The 24,354-nt window shown below is 47.7% G+C and overlaps 1 long non-coding RNA gene across 1 annotated transcript in view; it reads left to right on the plus strand.

Annotated features, from left to right (window-relative positions):
* Window positions 1-23,655, plus strand: part of LOC143821818 (uncharacterized) — a 49,670-nt gene extending 26,015 nt beyond the window's left edge. Inside the window, exons 4-5 of the long non-coding RNA XR_013225922.1 lie at window positions 16,962-17,010; window positions 23,150-23,655. This is a non-coding gene — a long non-coding RNA (uncharacterized LOC143821818). The remainder of the gene's footprint in view (window positions 1-16,961; window positions 17,011-23,149) is intronic.
* The last annotated feature ends 699 nt before the right edge of the window (window positions 23,656-24,354 follow it).

Consider the following 24,354-nt stretch of genomic DNA (forward strand, 5'->3'; position numbering starts at 1 on the left):
TGTATTATTCAGTTTATTTTAAAAACATTTATAACCTGCCTATCTCTGAAGGGCTGCCAGGCCTAAATACAAAGGAAACCAAAGAATTACACACACACCTAAAGGGCAGATTCCCTGGTGTTATCCCCTGCAGAGGTCCCTCCCTCCCAAAACCCTGCCTCCCCCCACCTTGGCCTTGTCAACTTTAGGTGGGTGGTTAATCCCATCTTCGCTGCATAATGATAAGGGTGCCCATTTCTCACAGAACAGAACTGTTCCAAGTCTCCTGCTTTAAACACACTTTCTGAAAAGGTGTGCAGAATTTTGCGTGTGGCCATCTTAACCGACAGCAAACTTTGTTGTCCTGTCAGGCTCTCAGTAATACAATGGTTAGTAACTGTAACCTGTGCCAAAAGCATTCATAAAACCAGTTTTCACCTCCAAAACCACCTCCTGAAAGCTGTTTAGTAATTGTGGGAATGTGTTCTTAAAAAGGTCAGGAATGGTTATCCTGATATACCGTGCATGTAAATTTTTAAAAAACTAAATTAGAAGGTTTTTGCTCTCAAGAACACAAGACAGGATTTAATCAAGGCTTTGAGCTAGCTATTTATTGCTGGGGGACAAAAGATGGCATACAGTACCTTTTGCTCATCAGATTTTGGAAGCTAAGCAGGGTGGGTACTTGGAAGAGAGACCACCCAGAAAGACTCTGCAGAGGAGGACCATGGCAACCCCCCTGCTTCTCACTGGCCTTGAGAGCCCCTTGCTGGAGTTGACATAAGCTGGGTGTAACTTTACATGCCCAAACACTAAAAAAAATGGCGAACAGTTCGCCGGAAGTTTGGAGGACAGGCTCAGGAGGAGGGACTTTGAAGAAACCGCAACAATGTTAACGCACAGGTCTTTATCGCTATTGTTGCAGATTGGTTGCAGGAGTGTATCGCTTTCCGAAGGGTGAATCCACTTTTTGGGATTTCCCTAAAAGTGCTAAAACAAAGCGCTTTTTGCGGGTCGGTTTCAGGAGTGTTGCAGATTGTCTACGACGTGCGTTATTCCAAATCAGTAGCGTTTTCAATTAGCAACCATTGTGCTGTTTTGAAGCCGTGCAAAAAGGCCCTAACTGTTGGTTTGCACCGATAATCTTTCATTCCCCTTGCAGCTAAATATATATTGCATCATTTAGCCTTGGTTTCCCCTCCTCTGGTTAGAAGAGCTGGCCACTGAGTATCAGTGTTTGGTTTATGTCACTGGAGAAATCCAGATCCCTGGCAACGTTGAACCTGAAGATGCAAGTTCATCACTTAGCGAGGATGCATCTTTAAACGCTGAGCAAACCAGCCTGTCTCCCCCGCAGACCACATGCATCTTGACAGATTTGCATGCTCCGATGCTCCCGGAGAGCTGAGGCATCATGCGTTCAAGTTGGGGGCATCCCTTACATTGTCATCAGCGATTTCCTGAGCCTTTTCTTCCAGTGAGGCTGACTGCATTTGCCTCTGCAATGAACTGCTCTGTCAGCTCAGCATCCGCTGATCTCCTCGGCCAGACCCTGGAGACTCATTAGAACTTTCTCTTCCCAGAACCTTCCAGCTCAATCCTCCTACCTTAACGTCGCAAAGGAGCACTTCTCTCCAGCTCCTGTCGGTGCTTCTGTCCGTGAAACTCTGGCCAGTCTTCAAGAATTAAATAAAAGCAGCACTGGCTTGTTTACATCATTCAGGAAATTACGTCATGTAGCCAAGAGGTTTGTCAAAGGGTGACATACTGAACAGTGGTCATAAAGGTGGGCTGAAAAAACCCCGTGAAGTGCCAGCGTGGCGTAAAATTCTCTTTGACATCACAGATTGAATTGAAACATAAATATGGTGTGTGCACAGTCAGATATTCTCAGCCTGGTGTTCCACACAGGGCTGTTGCTACCAAACTCCAGGTGGCCCCTGGAGATCTCATGCTGTTCCAATTGATCTCCCGATGACCAAGACCACTGGAGAAAGTGGCCACTTAGGAAGGTGAATTCTATGGCATTATGACCTGTTGGGGCCTTTCTCCTCTTCATACCTCCCAAATATTTCACAATATCCTTATCCACTGTTGTTCCTCTATATATTTGTGAAACAGTCGAGGGGGTGGGATGTGTCCAGCTATCCAAGTTAGAATAGGGCCAATCAGGGTGCAGCCAGCTTTGCCCTGATTGGCCCTGCCCCTGCAGCTCCCGCCCTCTGTCCCTGGACTCTAGCCTCTTTGCTCTCAGATGCCTCAGTGCCTGGAGCCAGCAGCAGGTAAGAGGAGAGGGCCCTGGGCAAAGGGTCATGGTAGAGGGCTTGCTAACGAGGGCCTCTTGGCCTGATAAGCAGGGCCTGCTGATGAGGGCCTCCCAGCCTGCTGCCTGCCTGCTAAGGAGCTCTGTCCTGGCCCTGCTAACAAGCTGCCCAGCCCCCGCCCGCCCCACTTGATCTGGCTGCGAGCTGCGGCCCAAAGCCACCTTAAGCTGCCTGTCATGGGGAGGGGACCCTTTCAAGCTAGTAATAATAACAACAATAACAATAATGTTATTGGAGATGTTATTGGACACTTGGAGAGTCCCTTGGGTAGAGAAAAGTGGCATATAAGAACTACCGTATTTGCCGGCGTATAAGGCGACTGGGCGTATAAGACGACCCCCCAACATTTTCACTCAAAATGTGGAGTTTGCCGCCGCCGTGAGCCCAGTGAGGGGGGAGCTGGAGCTGGCGCTGCCCGCCGCCCGCCGCCCGCAGCCTGCCGTGAGCCCAGTGGGGGGGAGCTGCTCGCTGCCCGCCGCTCACCGCCACTGTGAGCCCAGTGGGGGGGAGCCGCTCGCCGCCGCGCCGCCCGCCGCCCGCAGCCTGCCGTGAGCCCAGTGGGGGGGAGCCGCTCGCCGCCGCGCCGCCCGCCGCCCGCAGCCTGCCGTGAGCCCAGTGGGGGGGAGCCGCTCGCCGCCGCGCCGCCCGCCGCCCGCAGCCTGCCGTGAGCCCAGTGGGGGGGAGCCGCTTGCCGCCGCTCGCCGCTCGCCTCGCCGCCGCTCGCCACCGCTGTGAGCCCAGTGGGGGAGAGCTGCCGCCGCCCGCCACCGCCATGAGCTCAGTGTCGGGGGGGGGGGAGCCGCCCGCCGCCCGCCGCCCTCCACCGCATCCAGACTGAAGTGCACCCGGCGTATAAGACGGCCCCCCCAATTGGAGGCATGTTTTGGAGAGGGAAAAAGCCGTCTTATACGCCGGCAAATACGGTAACTCTTCTTCTCTGTAGTAATATCAAGGTTGTCTCAGCCTCACCTCCCTCACAGGGTGTCTGTTGTTGGAAGAGGAAAGGGAAGGCAATTGTAAGCCACTTTGAGACTCCTTCTGGTAGAGAAAAGTGGCATATAAGAACCAACTCTTCTTCTTCTTCAGCAATATTAGGGCTCCCTCAGCCTCACCTCCCTCACAGGGTACCTGTTGTGGGGAGAGGAAAGGGAAAGTGAATGTAAGCCACTTTGAGATTCCTTCTGGTAGAGAAAAGCGGCATATAAGAACCAACTCTTCTTCTCTTCTTCTTCTAAATTCAGAAATGGCAACCTTAGGTTGCTCCCCCCTGCCAGGTCATCTGCCCCTGCCATCTGCCCCAGTGGTCTTTTGACACCACCAATGTGGTTCCAAAGGAATGAACTCTTGTTGGCATCCATTACACTTTGCTTCGAGCACTCTATGTTGGCTCCCTGCTGCTCCTACAATGGTGTCTCTCCAGAGTGAGGCAGAACTCTTAGGCTGTCATTTGATGCTCCAAAACTGTGCTCTAGGACAGGGGTAGTCAACCTGTGGTCCTCCAGATGTCCATGGACTACAATTCCCACGGCAGGGGCTCGTGGGAATTGAAGTCCATGGACATCTGGAGGACCACAGGTTGACTACCCCTGCTCTAGAAGAGGCTTCCAAACCACCAGCTCTGAGAATCTCTCCTTTTCCATCGGCCCCAATTTGTTCTGCAGAGGAGCCGGTAAAAGCATCTAAGAATCCTCAGCACTGCTGCTGCTGGCTTCTTGTCCTGCAGCCACAATTACTGGAGAAACAGAAAGCCTCATAAAGAGTTAGGAGGTGAAAAACCTCTCTGCAGTCCGAGGCAATGACTCTCCAGGGCTTGACAGAGAGCGCTTCAAGGTAATGAGCCGTTCTTCGCCTGACCTCCCCAAACTTTGAGCGCTCTGCCGTTCTTCCTTGCGGTTTAATATACACCCGGTTGTGCTTTCCAAGTGCCTTGGTTTGTTTGCCTCTAAGTGTGTGTGTGTGTGTGTGTGTGTGTGTGTGTGTGTGTGTGGCAGGGGGTGGGTGTCACTAACCTGTTTTCAGAGGGAGTGTGAAGTGAAGCCAGAGAGAAGAGCCCCTCCGGGAGACAGCTGGTCCTAGATGAACACTGCTGAAGGTGAGGAAAGATTGACCAGACAGGCAGTTAAGGCTGCAATACCTGCTCCAGAAAGACATCTTCGAAGATCAGCAAGTTAGATGCTTGGCACAAGAAAATCAGGGTTGATTGGAAGTCAGCCCTTCTTCCCCTCATTTCCAGTCTGGGCTTTACCAGGAAAATATGTTCTGTCCACTAATTGGTATCTGAATCCAGTGCAACATTAAGAGATGTCTGGTAGCTTAAAGAGACACAAGATGTTATTCCCCAATAATTTTTAATGAACTAGAAGTAGTAGAAGAAGAAGGGGTTTTTTTTTTTGTACCCCGCTGTTCACTACCTGAAGGAGTCTCAAAGCAGCTTACAGTCGCCTTCCCACAGACACTCTGTGAGGGAGGTGGGGCTAAGAGAGCTCTGACAGAACTGCTGTATGAGAACAGCTTACAATTGCCTTCCCTTCCTCTCCCCACAACAGCCACCCTGTGAGGGAGGGGAGGCTGAGAGAGCCCTGATATCACTGCTCGGTCAGAACATTTTTATCAGTGTTGTGGCAACCCCAAGGTCACCCAGCTGGCTGAATGTGGAGGAGCGGGGAATAAAACAAGACTGTGACTAGCCCAAGGTCATTCAGCTGGCTGTATTTGGAGGAGTGGGGAATCAAACCAGATTAGAAGTTGGCACTCCTAACCACTACACCAAGCCAGCAGGAACAAGCAAGTAAAAAATGGATCTCTGTAAAAGAGCCGGCTTGATTAAGAGAGGTGGCTTCTAATTTGGCAAGTTGGGGTTGATTTCCCATCCCATCCCTCCAAATGCAGACAGCTGAATGACCTTGGGCTAGTCACAGTCCTGTTACAGCTGTTCTCACAGAGCAGTTCCCCACTGGGCTCTCTCAGCCCCGCCTCCCTCACAGGGTGTCTGTCATGGGCAGAGGAGGGGGGGGGCGGTGTTTGTAAGCCATTTTGAGAAAACTTCAGGCAGTGAAAGGCAAGGTATAAAAACCAACTCTTCTTCAAAGGAAATAGCTTTTATTTCATGCAAGGGAAACACACTCTAAATTTAGAAACACCACTAATACTTATTTTTTCAAAAACGGAATGTGCACCTCTAGCTAGAGGGTGTCTGAAATTGTCTTTGGTCCCCCCAATGTGGAAGGTATGGCAGTCCAAGGCAAAACGCCCACAAACCTCCAAAGGAACAGTATTTTGGCTCCGTGTTGGAAGCGGCCCTCTCTCACCCCTTCTATTGTCGCTCCTTCAGAAGGATGTGACATCTGTAAAGGCAAGATACACCAGCCTGCATTTTAGCTCCATGATTGCGGTTGGTGGGGGAAGGACATGCAAGCATGCAGAACCAGCACCGGCATCGAGAGAGCAAAATCAAAAGCCGGGGGTGAGAGGGACGCGCGCTGTGCAAATCCATTAAAGCAGCAGGGAGCGTAATAGGCTTTCAGATGTGTACATTAGCGGGAGGCCCCCCAAAAATTCAGGCTGTAGACCATCCATTTAATTGTCACTTTCCAAATAACCCCTTGCCTGGTCATGGAGGAATCTTCTCCATGTCACTCGGTAGGTGAGTTTTTGTTAGCACGGCTTTTTAGTTTAAAAGGCACACAAATCCACTAAAAGCTGAGTTAATGAACTGCCGGTGCCCGGTTTTAATTGACAAATTTTAGTGGGCTCAATGAAGACGTTAAGGGCACACTGTAGATTTAAAAGCTATTTTAGCCCTGAGGTTCAGGTAAACAGGACCAGGACTGTAAGGGGAAAGATCCTAGATAAAATAAGGAGGGACCGTGACCCAATCCCCCTGGTTCAGCTGCTGGAGACCATGTAGCCCTGGTTCAGCTGCTAGAATCTCCCGATTTAGGTTGTGTTAAGAAATATCTACTTAAGGCTCTGGACAGCTGTTGTAGGCTAGAGCTGGCAACAACAGAGCTGGGGGTCTTTGATGCAGGAAAACCCATTCCACTCTGCAGGCATTTGCCTACATCAGTCTGCAAGGGCACGTTCCCAGGATTGCATGGGAGGAAGCCTTGTTGTCTTGGCTGCTCTGCGTGTTTCTTGGCTCCAGTGACAGATCCAGGGCCTGAACCAGCACACGAAGCAGGACAGCGTTGTGCAGCAGTGGTTAGAGTAGGGTCCCCCAAGATGGTGCCTGTTGCTGCCGTGGTCCCTTTGACATCTTTCCCAGTGCTCATCAAGTGTTTTTAGAACTTTTAAAAATGGATGGAGCATAGTGAGAGGGTCTCAGCTAACCCGGCTCCACATTCCGCAGTTGGGGATGCACCTGTCCATTAGTTTCCTATCTTGATGTATTTGTTTCCCTATATTTCTCCCCAGAATCGATTCTTTATAAACCTAGCTTGTTCTTCCCGGACCTTCCTTGAATCTGTTAAGTTGGTTAAAATAAAGTGGGTTCCTGATCCTTCCTGCAGGCTCTTGGGTTGAAATCCATGTTCCGTCAGCTGTGGGCTACATCTAGGGGCTATGGCGAATGAACAGTTGCAAATGGAAGCTTTATCCTTGCTCCTTTGAATGCGTGTGTGGAATAGATCTTCACCGATTGCTTTGTTATTTGATTGATAGATAAAAATTTTACCATAGGTTGCACTTCAGCTGTTGTCCCATAATTGGGGGAAGATAAGGTTGGGGGAAATTATGCTATAAAGTCTGCTCTGTACGCATGATCTTCACCCTCTTTCCTTTGCCATTATATTCACGGACCCCAGAAAGGAAGATAAACGAGGGAATCTGTGCTTTTGCGAAAGCCGTCAGAAATGCACAAGATTAAGGAAGAAGAAGACGAAGAGTTGGTTCTTATATGCCGCTTTTCTCTACCAGGAGTCTCAAAGCAGCTTACAGTTGCCTTCCCTTTCCTCTCCCCACAATATCCAAATTAAGCGATATGGTGCCATATGATAATTCTTTGCTAAAACAGCTAATCAGTCCTTTTGAGTTCAGTTGTAGTTCACAAAAACAATGGAGAAATATGGCTTAATTTAGATATGGCTTAATTTACCATAATTTGCTTTCCCCTTATATCTACACAGATATGATGGTTGTTTGTTAGTCTGAAGAAGAGTGTGTGCACTCCAAAGCTTGCTCCTTGAATAAATCTTAAATGTGCTATTGGACTCTGTTTTTGTTGAGTTCCAAGATCAGTTCACAAACCCAGTGATGAAACACACCCATCTGGCCCTGGTTAGCCCAGTCCCACCAGAGCTCAGAAACGACACTTGGATGGACCATCATTAGTGTTTGGTCATGGTTAGTCCTCGGATGGGTGACCACCCAATGTTGTCCAGGGCTGCTTCACAGGGGAAGGTAAAGGCAAACCACATCTGCTCTCCTCTGGCCTTGAATGACCAATGGGGTTGCCGGGAATCAGCTGGGATGTGATTACACTTCCCATCAACCACAGATGCACACACACACACCTACACACTGGCATCTGCCCAGTTAGAAGAAGAAGAAGAGTTGGTTCTTATATGCTGCTTCTTCTCTTCCAGAAGGAGTCTGAAAGCGGCTTACAATCTCCTTCCCTTTCCTCTCCCCACAACAGACACCCTGTGAGGGAAGTGAGGCTGAGAGAGCCCTGAGATTACTGCTCAGTCAGAACAGCTTTATCAGTGCTGTGGCGAGCTCAAGGTCACCCAGCTGGCTGCATGTGGGCGAGCAGGGAATCGAACCCGGCTCTCCAGATTAGAAGTCCGCACTCCTAACCATTGCACCAAGCTGATTAAACTCCTGTTCTAGACAATGTGTCCTCTATCATCCTTGGGCTTCTGCTACCCTTCCTCTTGCCAAAGGGTGGCAGCTGAAGCAAAGAATCCTGGGCTCTTGTTATAGTCCCACGGCTCGTTCTCTAGGGATGCGGGGAAGCACAGGGAAAGGCAGGGAGAAGCAGGATGGCATTCACCTGCTCAGCAGCTGTCAGAGGGACTGTGAGAAACAGCTCGATCTAAGCCAGTTGCTTTTGTGGATCAGCTTCTGCCAGTCTGTTTTCCACTGTCAGAACCCAGCAGAATCCCAACATGTGACTGTTTCAGGGACGCCCTCACCTTGTTTACGCGGCTCCCGGCATTCGGAATGCACCAAAGTGTCTACCAATTATGCTTTGTGTCAGCACAGTATGGGGAGGGCAGGACAGCCTTCTCATGAGATGTCAAAACTCAGGCAGGTTCAGAGGCTTGGCTGGAGGAAACGGACATATGGGAGAGGCTGAGATGGCGAGGAAGGGAGAGGGAAACCCGGAGAGATGCTGGCTGGAGGTCAGAAGGCACTAACAGATATCTGCACCATTGACACATGAACATGTGAAGCTTCCTTATATATTCCTTTGGTCCTTCGAGCTCAGTATCGCCTTCTCAGACCGGAAGTAGCTCTCCGGGGTCTCTATCTGAGGTCTTTGCCATTGCCTCCTGCCTGGTCCTTTTAACAGGAGATGTCGAGGATTGAACCTGGGTCCTTCTGCATGCCAAGCAGAGGCTCTCCCACTGAGCCTCTGCCCCTTTCATGCAAGCAGGAAATGGTCCTCTCTGCTGCCAGAAGACTCTTTTCACAACCGAGAAGTGACGGCGAGCTGGGTGCTGCATAAACCATCCATAAACCATTCTGTCGCTCTTACGGAGCAGTATTATGTGACTTGCCCAGGAGCTTGGGAGACCAGGGGCTAAACTTTCTGTCCCTATGAAAGAGGTGTGTCTCCTTAGCCCCTGTTCACACCCACACATCCTGCAGGTGCCTACATACCCCTCTTTAGAAGAAAAATCTAGGGCAGCACCCCCACCAGGCACTTTCCTGCTAAGGGTCCAGTTCAGCTTGGCAAACAGAGGTCCAAAACTGGGGTCCTCCTGGTGCTGCATGTGGACACCACCATGCCCAAGTGATTTTAGAAAGTGGGCGGGGTCAGGTGTGGCTTTTCCCCATTGTGGCTTTTCATTGGCCACTGGACTTTTGATTGGCTGTGCAGATTTATGGGAAAAATGTTGCTTTGGTGGCAGATTCTGTGAAGGTTCAAGAGGGTGGCAGGCTACAGTGGATGGGCGATTGGGTTGGGAGAGTCCTGCATAGTGCAGGGGGTTGGACTAGATGACCCAGGAGGGCCCTTCCGACTCTATGATTCTAGATGCCACCCCAGCACAAGGTCCTTCCCTGTGTGACTGAAGGTAAGCTTTGGCTGCCATTTTGTGGCTGGCTCTGCCTCACATACCAAGCGGCCATTTTGTGGCTGCATCTCCCACTCTGAGCCAGAATTCCAAAGGTGCAGGGAAACTTGGGGTCCAAAGTCTCTGGCTTTTGTTTGCTGTCTCCTGCCTTTCTGGACCTCCATCACCTGCTATTTTTACCCAGCTAGTGATTGTGTGCCCTCTTGTTCACACCTAATTTGCACTTGACGCCTCTTAGAGGCTCCCCCTAGCTTGAACGGGGCTTCCCAATTTAGGAAAGCTGATAAGGAGGGGTGAAACAAACAGAGAACAGGGACCCTGTTAACACCCAAGCAGCTGCCCTAGAGAATCCAGAGACTGCCAACAGACAAGAGCTGTTGTTGCAAGCCATCCCACAAATAGATCCCCCTCTTCCACTCTGTGCATTATTCTCTCTCTCCAAGTGTGTGTGTGTGTGTGCAGGGGGATGTGATACTATAGAGTTCGTCCTCCTCCACAGACAGCCAGATGGGTGACCTTGGGCCAGTCCCAGTTCTCTCAGAGTTCTCTCAGCCTCAGCTACCTCACAAGGTATCTATTGTGGGGAGGGGAAGGGTAGGCAATTGAAAGAGACCCCTTTGGGTAGTAAAAAGTGGGGCACAAAATACAGCTCTTCTTCCTCCCCCTCCCCCTCCTCTTCTTCCTCTATAATAGCATAGGGGTTAACAGGGTGGGGGGGATTTAGATATCAAAGAGTTAAAATGCTGATCTTGTTTTTGTTTACTCATCTAAGAGGTTGTCTCTCTCTCTCTCGATTTATGGCCACGGGCAATTTCAAATAAGAAGCCAGCATTGATGGTGTGTGTGTGTGTTTTAAAGTTACTTGGAAGAGCGGAGCCAAGGGACCAATAGACTGTTTGCATTCCAGTTTTTGGCAGCTAAAACAGTACAAGCCTGGAGATTTGCAGTCATTCCAGGAGCCAAGGAGAAGCTTGCTCAAGTTGTAAGAGACGGCAGAAAGGACCAGGCTTGCAAAACTCAGCAGGTGTCCTTAAAAGGTAATCCTGTTTCATTCTTTGAAGTTTAGCCCAGGGAAGCATTCACTTAGGCCAGGGATAGTCAAACTGTGGCCCTCCAGACGTCCATGGACTACAATTCCCATGAGCCTTCCTCTACAGAGTTTTCCTTGGTGGTCTCCCATCTTAGTGGTGACTCTGCTTGGCTATTCAGATTTGATGAGATTGGACTATCCCATGCTATCTCCCTTCCTCTCCTCCACTAAATCTACTCCATAAAGTGGGAACAACCTCAGCACATCAGCCGGTCTTGGCACTGCCAAGCATTTAATAGGACATCTTTTCTCTAAATTGCTTTCTAAAATCTATTCACTGGCGATGCTGGCCCTAGATCCCAGGATCTTCTCGTTCAAAGCAGAGACTGCAGTGTTGAGCTGCAGCTCTTTGCATCCTCACGGGGGTGACTCTAAGGGTATTGGATAGACTCTGCTTTAACGCCTTGTTTTTATTTTAATCACTCCCGTCCTCATCGCACTTTGGCAATCATGAACCAGGCACCGTCGCAGAGACAATTTTTGCATTCAGACTTCCCCGCTACCTCATGCAGAGCGGCAGTAAGCCTCAATGCTCTTACGGTTGTCTGTGATTTTCTTCTTCTTTTTTTTTGTAAATGTGAAATTGCATGGCCATGCAGGGGAACCCCTTTGAGAGAGGCGATTTTACACGGCGTGTTTCCAGCTGGGCTTTGGTTTTCCTGGGCTTTTATTCAGATAATTCATTGAATCATAGAATCATAGAGTTGGAAGGGGCCATACAGGCCATCTAGTCCAACCCCCTGCTCAACGCAGGATTAGCCCAAAGCATCCTAGAATCATAGAGTTGGAAGGGGCCATACAGGCCATCTAGTCCAACCCCCTGCTCAACGCAGGATTAGCCCTAAGCATCCTAAAGCAAAGAGCCGGTAATGCATGCACTAAGCTACCGTAGATTGCAGGGAGCGCGTTCACTGGGGGAGTCAGGAATCCGAGAAGCAGAAAGGGAGAGGAGAAACCAAGCAGATTGTCAAAGCCTTTCCCAAAGAGACCCAGAGCTGCTTGACACATTAGTACAGATGGGGAGAAGAGGGCAGGCCAAAGAGCGTGTCCAATTGAGTTCATGACTCAGCTGAGGCTGGGATTGGGGATTCTGAGCTAAACAGCTCCTGTTCTAATAATAATAGCGCTCTGGATATTCTGTTTGTGCTCCGCATGCAGGATCTTTCTGCAATCCTCACAACGATTCCGTATGGAAGAACTACATTGCTGTTAACATATTATTATGGCAAAGGAGGAAGGGGAACTGAAGTGACAAGAAATAACTCTTAGCTACTATGGGATGGATCCAGACTAGCAAGGACTTCTGCCCACAGAGCATGAGGTCCTTGCGGGAGCCCAAAATTGCCCCCAGGAACCCTACAGGGATCCGGTGTGGTATAGTGGTTAAGGCCAGCTACCTCTAACCTGGAAAACTGGGTTTAATTCCCTACTCTTCCCCCCCCCTGCAATCAGTTGGGTGACCCTGGCCTAGTCCCAGTTCTCTTAGAGGTGTTGTCATGGAGCAGCTCTTTTAGAGCTCTCTCAGCCCCATCTACCTCACAGGGTGTCTGTTGTGGGGAGAGGAAAGGAAGGCAACTGTAAGCTGCTCTGAGACTCCTTCGGGTAGCGAAAGAAGTGAGCCAGGAGAAAAGCAAGCCGAAAAAGGAAAGAAGAATTGTTGTGGGATTGGGGGTAGAAAAGTGCCGTCAAATCACAGCCAACTTATGGGGACCCAGTGGGGTTTTCAAGACAAGAGACATTCAGTTGTGGTTTGCCATGGCCTACCTCTGTCGTTTGCCATGGCCTACCTTGGAATCCCTTGGCAATCCCCCGTCCAAGTACTTGCCAGCTGCCAGCCTGCTTAGCTTCCAAAACCTGATACAATTTGGCTAGCCTTGGCTATCCAGGCCAGGGCATTGTGACCTCATGGGAAGGAAAAATCCTGCAGGTTGTCAAAATCTTAAAAGAGCGGAAGAGCAACAATACAGACTTAACAGGGCCCTCCTAAGCCAAGTTACGCTCTTCGAAATCCATTGAAGTCAGCAGTCTTCGAAGGGCGCAGCTCTGCTTGAGACGGCTCCGCTAATTAGATTAGATCCTACGAGAGACGTAGACATGATCACATGCTGCACCAAAGGCAATGGGGACAAAGGAACTTGGCAAGTTTTCCTTTGAAACTATAAAAGCCAGCAGTGGTTTGGATGTGTCTCCCATGCTAATTGGGGCTTCAGGCCCCCTCCAGCAGTTCTTCCCCCGTTTCCCTCTGTTCTCCGGCCCCTCGAGCTACACTCTCCACTCATTGGCAGCCATAAGCAATCTCTCCATGGTCTTTCTTGTGGTGTAGGGTGGATTCTCCTGGGTGGCCTCTGGAAGCAGCTAAGATGGGACTTTCAAAGCCGGATGTACCTTGAGGAGAAGTCTGCATGTTCTCATCTCCGAACGCTGAGACACAAACTTCGCTTCTCTCTGCCTGGTGGGCAGGCCAGCTCTGAACAGGCTCGCAACGAATGGGCTTCAAAGCAGCTCGGGGTAGACTTTTATGTCAGAGCCCACAGCAACTAGGAGTTGGAGAGTACGCTACTCCCCTATCCCTTCCTCTTCACCTCTTTAATAATTGGGGGAGGGATGGGATTTTTAGCCATCATGTTAGTAGATTGGTGTTTTAATGGGAATTTTAATGGGATTGGTTGTTGTGACCCGCCTCGAGCCTGTCGGGAGAGGTGAGAAATAAATCCAATAATAATAATAATAATAATAATAATAATAATAATAATAATAACAATGGGGCTCACGGCAGAACACGTCAATGCACACGAGATGTTGAGGGATGATGGGCAAAAAGCCCCAACTTGGAGAGCTGAAGTCAACCTGATATTGTCAGGTTGTGGGAACTAAGCGGACTCAGCCCTGATTGGCCCCTGGATGGGAGACCACCAGGGAAGTTTAGGGTTGATGTACTGAGGCAGACAATGGCAGACCACCAGGGGAATCTAGGGTTGTACAGAGGTAGGCAATGGCAGGGATCTCAAATGCATCTGAGAACCTGCCTCTGAAACTTGCTGTGAATCTCACTCTCTCTTGGCATTTCTTTGACATGACTCCTTTGCGCTCCCCAGAAAGCAAACAGTGTCCCTGTGCAGGGATCTTGTCCCCACCCCCCACCCCAGTGCCAGATGTTGCAGATTAAAACAGCAGGTTGCCAGCAAACTTCAGCCTTTCTGGTTCTAAGGTCACCAAGTCTAAATCAAAAGCCTCCCTGGGTTTAAGATTTTATTTTTAACATGTTCCTTTTTAAAGGCAACAACTCCACCTAAGTAACAAAAGGGAAGGGAGATGCAAGCCATTTTTTAATCTCCAAGAGATCCGATATTTCGGATCTCAGAAACAGATGGGGGATTCTGCATCCGAGTTGCTGCTGATCGTCTTAAGAAACTAACTGGGAAGTTTGCATGAGCAGGCAAAGGATATTCTGTTTCACATACAGGCTCTGGCACTGGCCTTAAGCTAGATAATTCCGCAGCTGTCTTCGAAAGCCATGAAAACAATAATAACGATATTATGAGCAAGCCAGAGGCCTATTATGTTCAAACTCCTACTTGGAAATTAAATACGCACAGATGTAGTGACTAAAGAAACCACCCTCGGTTTTCGAAGCAAAAACAAGGAAGGGAAGCATGGAGTCTGCACACAGAATGCCTTCTTTTTGGCACTTCTTCACGTGGGGCTGACTGCCTCCAGAAGGGGCAATGGATACAAGCAAGAAGAGCTTCAAGAGGAGACTGCATAAGCAGATGGAGCAGAAGTCCATCTGTGGCTATGAGCCACAAGGTAGAGATGGAACACTCTGCCTGGGGAAGTGATGCTCTCTATTCTTGGTGCTGGGAGGTCTTCTGAAGTTCTGGCTCTGCTGGTGGACCTCCTGAGGGCACCTGGGTTTTGGCCACTGTGTGACTCAGAGTGATGCACTGGATGGGTCTGATCCAACATAGAACCATAGAGTTGGAAGGGGCCATACAGACCATCCAGTCCAATCATAGAATCATAGAGTTGGAAGGGGCCATACAGGCCATCCAGTCCAATCCCCTGGTCAATGCAGGAGCATCCTAAAACATCCATGATAGGTATCTATCCAGATGCTGCTTAAAGACCACCAGTGTGTGTGTGTGTGGGGGGGGGGGGTCACTACTAGGAAGCCTATCCTACTGCTGAACTACCCTGACTGTGAATTTTTTTAGAACTGATTTCTAGCCAGTAGTTTATAAACCCTTTACTGCAGGCCCTAACCTCTGGTGCCAACAGGAATCTTTCAAATACTTAAAGAGATCAGTCATGTCCCCTCTTAACCTCCCCTTCTCCAGGCTGAACATTCTCAAGCCCCTAGGCCTTTCCTTGTGGCTTCTCTGTTAGAATCATAGAATAATAGAGTTGGAAGGGACCTTCTGGTTTGTTCAGGACACCATCCACAGAGCCGTCATGATATATAGCTGCCATCCATTGCAGAAAAAAAGAATCACGCGATCATGTTGATGATATTTGCACTCCGGAAAAACAGTTCCATCTTGTTACAGAAAGGTGATTCCAACCATTCACGATTAACAAAAATTGGGTGGCACCAGACAGACAAACAGCCTTTATTCCAGCATACGATTTTGTAGGTCAGAAATACATCCGTTCCGGTCCCTGATGACTTACAACAGGTTTTTCTCTGCTACGGATTTTCCTCTCCCCACCCCCTTGGGATTCTGTTTATAAGAATTCCCCATAAAAAGCTTTTCCACACTGTATGCATCCGATGAAGTCAACGCTGACTTACGAAAGCCACTTATTGAAGCCACTTGGTCAGTCTTCAAGGTGCCTCTGGAGTTCTCTTTCACTTTGCGAAAACAGACTAACACAGCTACATTTTAAAAAATGCCTCTTAGCTACTATATCTGAGAATATCAGTGTACTTGCAAAGCCAGTGCAGTGTAAGGCAAGAAGAAGCACGGATTTTTCTATATCCTGCTTTTTTTTTTTACGACTGGAAGGAGTCTGAAAGCAGCTTCCAATCGCCTTCCCTTCCTCTCCCCACAACAGACACCTTGTGAGGGAGGTGAGGCTGAGAGCGCTCAGAGAAATGTGACTGGTCCGAAGTCACCCAGCTGGCTGCATGTGGAATCCCCACCCATCAATCTGGCCGTGGGTTTGGATAACCTGATTGAAAGCTTTCCTTTCGATGTTGCTGATATTTGGAATATCTGAGGTTTGGGAAGGCAGCCTCAGCTGCAAGGATTCAGAGTAGGCAATGATTTGGCAGATAATTTGTAGGGGAAAGCATTAATTGCTGAGATGAATGTGCCAGATGCGAGAATGGCAATGTATTGATGCAGCAGCATCTGCTGGGGTGGGCCACACTCCTGTTTACACGAAGTCAGCGTTCAAAACCTCATTTTTTCAATTAAGGGGAAGGGAAAATGCTTTCAGGCAGGAGCGTTCTGCTTTGTTGGAAGTGTTTTTTGAGGGCATGTTGTTTTGAGGAAACACAGTGATTCACCCATTATAAATCACTGGCATTTGCGATGGCAGTATTATATGTGTAGCAATTTATTTGTCAAATAGGCATCAAGTAACCTCATGCACTAGGTGATCTCTCTCTCTCTCTGTCTGTCTCTCTCGTGCAGATGGAGAACGGAGGGTGCAAACTGTCTGCTAAATCCTGTCAAGGGATTTGAATACAGCTCCTTGGGAGATCCTAATCTCATGTTTAGGAGGAAGGCGGCATGATAACCCCAATCTTGTAAAACCTTGACAGCTAAGTAGGGCTGATCCTTGGATAAGTGGCCACTCAAAACCCTGCAAAAGAAGGCAATGGTGACTCACCTCTGTTCCTCTGCCTGCCTTGAAAGCTGCTTGATGGGGCTGCCATAGGTCACTTGCTACTTGGCTGCCCATATGTACATACGTCATCTCATGCTTTAGCCTTACAGGCTTACATGGACTCATCGCATTCTTCCAGGGACAGACAGGGGTGCTATAAATTGTACCAGACCAAAATTGTACCAAAATCATCTGTCTGTCTGTCATGGTATAATGGTTATGAGCAGCAGTTTCTAATCTGTTGAGCCCGGTTTGATCCCCAGCTCCACCTCCACATGCAGCCAACTGGGGGACCTCGTGCTAGTCACAGCCCTGATAGTGCTGTTCTGACCAAGCTGTCTTGTTTGAGCTGTCTCAGCTCAGCTGCCACACAGGGTGTCTGTTGTGGGGAGAGGAAGGGAACGGTACAATTATAAACCGCTTTGAGACTCCTTTGGACAGTGAAAAGTGGGGTATAAAAACCAACTCTTCTTCTGTCTAATTTTCACCCAGGCATCCTCCAAGGAGGCATATCGTCTATCCTCACCACAACCCTATCGAGGTAGGTTAAAGCAATGGTCACCCGGGAGTTTCGTGTCACAGAATATTGGAATGTCCCTTATAGGTTATCTATCCCTAAGCTGTGTTCTTTGTGGGAATATGCAATCAGCATCTCCGACAGAACCAGAAAGAGTGCCCCCCTTCTTCTTCTTCTTCTTCTTCTTCTTCTTCTTCTTCTTCTTCTTCTTCTTCTTCTTCTTCTTCTTCTTCTTCTTCTTCTTCTTCTTCTTCTTCTTCTTCTTCTTCTTCTTCTTCTTCTTCTTCTTCTTCTTCTTCTTCTTCTTCTTCTTCCAAATATTGAGCCCAAATCTGCTTCCTTGAAATTTCCTCCCCTAGTTCTAATCCTGCCCACTGGACTGGTGGAGATTGAAACTCACATCTCTGTTTTCTTGCATAACTAAGTGCTAGATCACGTTGGCTGCTGCTTAGAATTAGCAGGTTTGTAGGTGGCTACAGATCCAAAGCTGTGTTTCATTATTGTCAATGGATTCGCCCTAGAAATTTAAATGACTCAGCAGAGGTTATCGTAATTTGGTCACCTCACGAGAAGACAAGAGTCCCTGGAAAAGACAATCATTCTCAGACCAGTTGAAGGCAGCAGGAAAGGAAGAAGACCCAATATCAGCTCAACCAAGAAAGCCACAAGGGCCCTCTGGTTGCAAGACCCAAACAAGGCTGTTAATGAGAGGACATTAATTCACGGGGTTGCTATAAGTCAGAAGCAACTGGATAGCATGGGACATACACACAGCAACTATGCTGAGTGTGGAGTGGAATGATTTTGAACAAATGTGGTCTTGGAAAGGAGAACTATACTGAGAAAGGGTATTCCCTGTCATGTAAGGAGTTCATAGTCTGAGGAAGAGTGCTTGCACTCAAAAGCTCACGCCCTGAATAAATCTTTGTTGCTCTTAAAGGTGCTACTGGACTCTGATTTTATTGGGCTACTTCAGACCAACACAGCTACTTATTTGAATCTATACTGAAAGGGGAAGTCCACCGCTTGGCCAGTTCAGTGCTCCTTCTGCTTCAAACATGAACAACATTTTAACAGGGGATGCAGAACGGCATTAGCCACTGTATCACTCAGGCAGCTAAGAAATATGCTTTTATTTTTATTTTTTAAATTTTATTTATTTATTATATTTACATACTGCCCTCCCCTGAGGCTCAGGGCAGTTTACATGGAACATAAACAGTACATGGAACTTTGTTTCTGCATAACATAGATGGACTGCAACAATGATTACATTCACATTAGCAATCACAACTGAAGGTAACAGTCTAAGCCAGGGGTAGTCAAACTGCGGCCCTCCAGATGTCTGTCATGGTATTCGCTGGCAGGGGCTCCTGGGAATTGTAGTCCATGGACATCTGGAGGGCCGCAGTTTAACTATCCCTGGTCTAAGCAATGGTTCAAACAGGTCCAGGGTTCAGATTAGGGTGGAGCACTCTGATCTCTGCAGTGAGCACTGAAGCCTGAAGTGCCCAGCGCTTAGAGGCAGCCAGCACTTTGAGGTGGTCAGAGCTTTGGTGCTCTCCGAAGCAGCCAAATGCAGTGGAGTGTGCAAACCTTGTTCAGATCAGGTGTATGGGTTCCTGGGAGAGAGGTTCAGGGGCCCTGTAGCTGTTGCTGATTCCAGTCAACCTCAACCAAATGCCTGGTGGAATAGCTCCCTCTTGCAGGCCCTTTGGAACTATATGCAACTTGTATCCCAAGCAGCTTTACACCATCATGTTAAGGCCCTTGCTGCTAAGGGCAGTATGCCTTTGCCACCCATAAAAGGGAGGCTCGGATGGTGATACAATGCATGGACTGCCATGTAATGCAGCAAAGAAAACAGTGACTTCCAATAACTCATGCCCTGGCTTAGAATTTCATTTTTGATTTGTTCCGTGTCTTCAAGATGTTCCGTATATTAGGAATAGTCCACCAATGCTACTGCCCTCCTAGAAAAGCTAGAGGCATCTTTACAATGGGAGATTAAAATCTACTTATTGGATACAAAAATGACAACCGGAGAGGAAGACAGGGGAAATGGCCCCCTGGCAATATGACCAAATGTCAGAACTAAGAACTGAAGCAGATGTGAGGAAATGCCAAGGATATGGAATCAATTATACATTCAATGCTCAGAAAAGGTCAGGAAAAGTCATAATTAAGCCAGAAAAGCAATGTGTGATTAGAGGAAGCAATAACTTGGCTGATGAAAAGGAGGAAATATACTAATGAACCAAGGCCAGTTTGAGAGTTTGTGGGAATTGAGATGAACCCGGAGGATGCAGTGAACCTTGATCCCATTGGCGCCAGTCCAAAGTTGATGACATCAGAGATCAACCCTCAGTAGAAGAAGAAAAGTTGGTTCTTATAGGCCGCTTTTCTCTACCTGAAGGAGTCTCAAAGCAGCTTATAATCCCCTTCCCTATCCTCTCCCCACAACAGACACCCTGTGAGGTGGGTGAGGCTGAGAGAGCCCTGATATTCCTGCTCAGAGCAGTTTTCTCAGTGCTGTGGCGAGCCCAAGGTCACCCAACTGGTCGCATGTGAGGGAGCGCAGAATCAAACCCGGCTCGCCATATTAGAAGTCCGCGCTCCTAACCACTACTGTCTTGAATCAATAGACTTAGAAGGGTGTAATTTCAATTCTGAGAGCATGGTTGGATTACAGGGCATGGAGCTACCCTCTAAACTCTGGTTTTGATAATGTAGCCCTTTTACAGAACAGTATAAAGGTAAGGACCCTGCAAAGTAAGAAGGCTCTTGGTGTGAGATTCTGAGGAATTAATTGAAGTCTGAATGGTGGGACCAAAGATTCTGGCAGCTCAAATCTCAACACCTACTCAAATCTCAACACCTACCCACCTACTGAGGGCCAGGGTAGTATACAGGAATGGGAGACCCAGGTCCAAATCCTCATTCTGCCATGGAAGCTTGCTGGGTGACCTTGGGATCCTTTCCCACTCTCAGTCTTCCCTCCCCTCCGGGATTGTCATGAGGTTAAAAAGGAGGAGAGGAGAGCAAAGTAAACCACTTCGGTATGTCCCCTCGGGAGCAAGGCAGGGGAGAAGTGAAAATATTAGGAAGATATAAATTGATGCATGTAACAAAATGTGTGGCAGAGATCTGGTAGAGGGCCAATGTGGTAAAAGAAACTACGGTCCTTTGTCAGACTCCTGTTTCAGGCTGAAGCTCAGGGCTGTGTTCTCCAGGTTTCTTCAGTAAGGCTTCCCGTGGGAAAAGAACCTCAACAAAAAGAGGAGTGTTGTGTTGTTTTTTTTACAGTTCCCACTAATAGCATCTCCCTAGTTGCCTCCCCCTTCCTCTAGGATGCACCTTTTAAATCAGGGGTAGTCAACCTGTGGTCCTCCAGATGTTCATGGACTACAATTCCCATGAGCCCCTCTGTGAAGGTGTAGAAGGCACCCTTCCAACAGCAAAATTCCAGTTTTGAGTGGCATTCCTACTTGAGTAAAGAAAACAGGCATATCAGGTAGTGGTCAATGCCAACCCTTTGCCAACTGGTAGTTCCTAGACCCAGTGGGCAGCTGCCTGCCTGGGATCCCATCTCTCCTGCTCTTCCCCCATGGGAAGCCTTATAAGGCGTCTCCGTTGGCCCCTGTTAGCCTGTCACTGCAGCCTGTCTCCTGTCAAAGAAGCCTTCCTGGATCCCACAGCAGGTGAGGAGAGAGACATTGCTTTATACTTGCACTGAGTTCTTGACCTAGGGGAACAGTCAAAGACAGATTGTCCCCGAGCAGCCTGTAGGGGTAAGATCTATCCCAACTATTCTGCAGCTGATCAGCCCAAGCAGTGGCTAGTCACAAAAGCCCCTGTGCAGGATTAGGCCTCTGCCCCAGCTGAAATACAATCCAGGTTTCCATAAAGGGTTAATGCAAATATTTCTGACATCTTCTATGTGGAATTTTTTTTTAATGTGCTGTCACGACAGTGCGGTGCCTATGCTTGTGGCATACCCATTTGTTCTTAAGATTAAAGGGGGGAAACAGGCGGAACGAATGAAATAAAAATGGAAACAAATCATTTTGTTCCTTCACTTCCCCGCATCTTTCTTCCAGTTGCCTTTAAATTAGAAGCTCTCTATATCTCCGAAGTCTGGGAGAGAGACCCTCCTGTGCATGCAAATGCCATCAAAACTGTCTGGGAGAGAGAGATGATGCAGCCGGAAATGCTTCCAACTGCAACTAGTGGGAAATAAAAACGAAGAACATAAGGAGGAGGGTGTCATGAAAATGAACACAGCTTTGGAGCAAAGAGTTAAAATGAAACAACAGCAAGCCCCATAATGCACACCACTTGGGGACTTAAGGATGTCAGACGTTTCCACTTGGAAAATATATATCAGCACCTAGTAGGACATCACACAAATTAATCTGCCCATTAAATAAGATTGGCACGGCATGCCCTTGACTAAAATTAATTTCCTGTGCCATATGGACAAACCGAGAACTCTGTCCTTGGTGCTGAAAGGGGACTAACGACTCAGAAGGGGGGAAAAAAGGAGAAATGAATCCATATTGATGTTTGGGCGGGGCTGTGGCTCAGTGGAAGAACATCTGCTTGGCATGCAGAAGTAGCCAAGTTCAATCTCCAGCTAAAAGATTTGGCAATAGGTGATGTGAAAGGCTGGAGATTCTCAGCTGCTCTGAGCAGACAACAGTTATTGTGGTGGACCAAGAGTCTCATTCGGCATTTGGAAGTTTTATGTTTTCAGATGTTCTTGATGCAGCTCACTGGATGAGTTCACAGGGTCCTAGAACTGCATCTCTTTATTAATAGACCTCTTTTTAATGTCTCACTTTTTGGCAAACCTCGTTGCAAGCCCTGCTAGATTAGTTGCTTCCCCCCCCCCCCGTGTTCCACCAGTAAACCTCTACAAGTCGGGTAGGCAAATAAATGGTAATTATAAGGACTCTACGGAAGAACTGCCTGATCTCTTTTGCAGACGTTTCCTGGAAATAGCAAGATGTCCCATATTAGGAACTGATATATCATGCAAATACAGCTATTGTCAAAGTTTCCATGGCTACCGAAATAATCCTCTGAATACAAAAAAGCAAGAAATTATTCAGTTAATACTACTTACCTTGAAAGAAAGAAATCTATTGATTGTTCTAACTCCCCCCCCCCAATTATTTTAATAGCTAGAATATCCATGATTGCTTGGGAGTTCTTATTTTACATATGCTTATGTGCCATCTGATTCAAATTTTCACCTGCACATCATCTTGGATCTTTGTAACCACAGGCAATGAGTCTCAGAGCTGACTGAAACCACGGCTTCAAAATGGTCATTATCCTCAATCAGTTTTAGTATTCTTGGAAATTGTCTTAAAATGACAACATCGGGGCGTTTGATCTTGCAGAAAATCATTAAAGAGCAGGATAAGTTTGTTCTTGACGTGATCATGAAAATAAAGTGGATTTCTTCTGTAGATGATGAAGTAACAAGGCTGATTTAAAACAAAAAATTAGGTGAAGCCATGCTTTTATATGGATTCCATAGACCCCTGAGTTTACCTGCAGAATTATTTTGATTACAGAACTGTTGTGAAAGATCATGATAGAGTGTAATATTTCCTCATCACTCCAGGGTTAGCACATGCTAAATATTGCAAGACTCAGGCTACAGATGCTCAATTTAGCCCCTAGGCTGTTCCTGGGACATAGGAGGGAAGCAGGAAAGTCCTGCTCAGTAAAGTCCATGGATGGTTGGCTACCTACCACCGATTTAGGTCTGGTTTGGAGTTGGAATTACTTTTTTTTTTGCAGATGCAGGAGGGATCAATGCAATCTGCTAGTTTCATACAATATGCATGTGTGAGGTACAGGCATAATTTGTTTTCTTGGGAAAGTGAGTGATTTGCACACCACTTCCATCTCACAGAGTTTCATTTCAATGTGACGGGTTGTTTGTCTTTTAATCAGCTCTTCTGTGATGATCATCAGTCTGAACCTTGGCAAGTCTGAAATTCCAGGCACTTATTCCAGGCACACTTATCCCCGCTTCACTTTCTGCACTGAGGAAGGTGCAGAAGAACGTTTTCTTCCCCCAAAGGGATTTCAGAAGGGAGGACTAGGCTGATTCGATTTTTAACCCATGCATCATTTTGTCTTGCAGGTGGCCACTTCTGCCCTTTCAGCATGCTCCCAACGTCTCACTGCTCCATTAGCCGACTGGAGTTGATAAAAGTGAAGGCAGCAGCAAAAGAGGAAGACCCAATATAAAATGGAGAGACTTAATCAAGGAAGCCATCCAGACCCTCTGTTTTGCAAGAGCTGAGCAGGGCTGTTGACAATAGGACATTTGGGGGTTTGTTCATTCATAGGGTCACCATGAATTGGAAGCGACTTGATGACAATGTAACATACATGAACATTTCATATAAAAAGTGAAAATGTGTACCCATGAAGCTGCCTTCTATGGAATCAGAGCCTTGGTTCATCATAGAATCAGAGAGTTCAAAGGAACCTCCAGGGTCATCTAGTCCAACCTCCTGCACAATGCAGGAACTCACAACTCAAGGTCGGTATTGTCTACTCAGACCAGAAGCAGCTCTCCTGGGTCTCACATCACCAACGACCTCATCATTTCAACTGGAGATATAGATACAACGATATAGGCTAGATATCAGGAAAAACATTTTCACAGTCAGAGTAGTTGAGCAGTGGAATAGGCTGCCTAAGGAGGTGGTGAGCTCCCCCTCACTGGCAGTCTTCAAGCAAAGGTTGGATACACACTTTTCTTGAATGCTTTAGGATGCTTAGGGCTGATCCTGCGTAGAGCAGGGGGTTGGACTAGATGGCCTGTATGGCCCCTTCCAACTCTACGATTCTATGAGATGACAAGGATTGAACCTGTGGTCTTCTGCATGTCAAGCAGATGTTCTACCACTGAGCCACGGCCCATTCCCACATGCAATCGTCAGCCATTTGGACGTTTATGTAAGTGAAGTGTTCTTCTAACTCCCAAATCAATTCTAACTAACAATCTGGCCTGGCCTTCCCACCACATCTGCAAAAAAAAAGTTGACATTGACTTCATACACTTTTAACTGGTTAACTGAGACCTTTGCTGGGGAACTTCAGTTAAGCCTAATCACACAATAAACCAGGCTTGATGCAGCCGTGGAGGGGAAGCAGGTGCATCGCCCAGCGGCAGAACAGCGCTGACCTTTGAAATCGGTGCTAGGCAAACACAGGAACTAATAAGCAGAGAGAAGAAAAGGGAGGGCGGTTGAGGGGCTCAGCCGGACAGCCGACATGCAGCTTCAAGCCGAAGAAAAAGGGCTTTTAAAATTTTTCCATCGACAACTCTTGGAGCTC

The sequence above is a fragment of the Paroedura picta genome, chromosome 12 (genome assembly GCF_049243985.1).
Source record: "Paroedura picta isolate Pp20150507F chromosome 12, Ppicta_v3.0, whole genome shotgun sequence".
Lineage (NCBI taxonomy): Eukaryota > Metazoa > Chordata > Lepidosauria > Squamata > Gekkonidae > Paroedura > Paroedura picta.